This window comes from Propithecus coquereli, unplaced genomic scaffold, assembly GCF_000956105.1.
Source record: "Propithecus coquereli isolate 6110/MARCELLA unplaced genomic scaffold, Pcoq_1.0 Scaffold162, whole genome shotgun sequence".
Classification (NCBI taxonomy): Eukaryota; Metazoa; Chordata; class Mammalia; order Primates; family Indriidae; genus Propithecus; species Propithecus coquereli.
This window is the reverse complement of record NW_012140747.1, coordinates 1,780,715-1,783,159: the sequence shown is the minus strand read 5'-3', so window position 1 is coordinate 1,783,159 and position 2,445 is coordinate 1,780,715.

The following is a 2,445-nucleotide window of genomic DNA, read 5'->3' as shown; positions in this document are numbered from 1 at the left end:
TGTCCCTGCCACTTTGGGAAGGATGTCTCTTTCCCCTTTACCATATTGATTCTCAGTGAGATCTGTTGCCTCATGTAGGAGGTATCAGGCAGCCTCGGTTTGAATCCTGCCTTAACCATTGGTACAACCTCCCTGTACCTCAGTTTTCCCACCTGTATGAAGGCAATAATAATAGTATCTCAAACTGTTGTGAAGATTAAATGAATTAATATTTATGAAGCTCTTAGAACAATGTTTAGCACATAATAAGTGCTCAAGAAAGATTCATTAGCATCATTAACAAGGTCTGAGTTGTTAATCAGAAGTTCTACTCCAAGGCTGCTGCAGGCAGAATGTTCCAGAGACAAGGCTGGTCAGCTCAGAGAACCTGAGATGGAAGGATTTGTCTGCAACTCCTTTAGTGATAGGTCTAGGCCTGATGTAGAACTGCCATTTAGTAGCTTGATCTCCAAGTGGAAGGACTATGGGATATTATTGACTTCTCTTTCCCTGAATTCCACTCATCAAAAGTCACAGAAGATTTTTTAGCCAATTCTCTGAAACAATATTATCTCTACTTTATGAGAAAACAGGCCTCTTGAGCATAGGAAAAATCCACTGTTAATGTATTCTCATTACATAAATTGTTATCAGTGATGGAATAAATTCTGGTATCTCTTCACCCCTTTTTTTTATCCCCTTCAAATACTGTAATCAGAGTTAAGATGCCAGAGTGAAATGGAAAAGGTGGGAGCCTGATTCCATGCTTCCTTAACCATCTGCAAGAGAGAAATGTTCCAGATCAAGGAAATACTGTCTTATCAGCTAGAGGTCTGGTCTCTAACCCACCATGGAGTCCTGTTGCCTCGGTCACTGTTTCTGAAACTTTAATGTACAAATAAATCACCTAAATATCTTGTGAAAATGAAGATTCTGGGTCTAAAACTCTGGGTAGAGCTCGAAATTCTGCATTTCTAACAAGCTCCCAGGTGAAGTCAATGCTGCTGGTCCATGGACCACACCTGGTATGGGCCTAGCTGTAATTAGTTTAATGAGGTCAAGGGGATTCTTCTGCACCTGCCTGCATGATCCCTCACCTGAGTCTTGGCCCTCTACATTAGTGGCTCTCAACCTTGGCTGCACATTACAATCACCTGGGCTCCTGGTCCCACCTCCAGATATTCTGGTTTAATTGGTTTGGTGTAGATGGGTAGAAGAGAGACAAAAAGTAAAGGTCAAAAAGACATGATTCTGGGAAAACTCGATCTTTTAACACCTTTGCATTAACAGTGAAGTTCTTCCTGGGCATTGTGACCCAATAAAATAATCTTGCTCTTAACCCTGATCTGGGTTTGGAGTAGAGGGTTAACAAGAGTGGGAATACCGTATATTTACTACATATTACATAACAACCCCCATTTTGTCTGGGGAAGAACCCTGTAAAGAATATGTGTAAATCCCATGTAAATGAGCTGGTGGGGAGGGGCCGGCCTAGCACAGGCTCCTGCCCTGTTCCCCCGATGGACAAGCAGCGCAGCAGAACTCTGGCTGGCGGCATGTGGGCAGGACCGTCGGGCTCGGCCCCCATGCCCTGGTGGCCAAAGGATCTGCTACAGGGTTATCCACACAATATCAACATTGGCCTCTTGAGGGCCAGGCTGGGGACGTCCTGTGCATCCTCTCCGGGGAGGAGTAAGAGGGAAAGACTGCGAAAGCTCAGCCATCCTGGGGAAGCCAGCAGGGAACTGGAGACTCCTTTATGTCTCCCTCCTGCCTTATAAATCTAAGAGACCACTAAAGTTTATCCACTGTTCACGCCCTGCCACCCTCTCCCCTGGGGGAAGGCTCTTGCTTTCTTGTCTCTCTGCTGCATATGACCCTTCAACATCCCCGCACTTGCAGACCAGTCAGTCCTGCTCTGGCATTCGAGGCCCTGCTAGCCCCACCTCTCCTCAGTCCTCCACCTACCACACCTTTGCCCTGTGAGTCCCTGCCCTGGAATGCCAGGAGTAGGATGCTCCCAGGCAGAGGTTTCAGAGTGACCTGGAATTCTCCAGAGGAGTCCTGAACCCTCCCACCCCAATGGTCACCCCTGAGCTGCAGGGAAGAGGAAGGGTGGACCTGGAAGCAGGCCCTGGGGTCCCTGGGAGAGGAAGCAAAAAAACTAAAAAACAAAACAAAACAAAACAAAACAAAATCTATGCAACAAAAGATACGAATATTCACACTAAATGGGATAAATAAGAGCCATGAGTAGACATTGTACTTCAGGCCAAGTTTTGCCGCCAAATGAATCAGGTCAGGTCAGGTTTCACCACCAGATGAGTTATGAAACCCACTTTGGGGCTTTTTGAATTTCAAAATCATAGATATGGGTTTGTGGGCTCTATTATCATTATCATTATATAGCTCAAGCTTGGATTATAAAGGGCAAATACCGCCTGTGCCTAGAATGTTTGTTCGCTC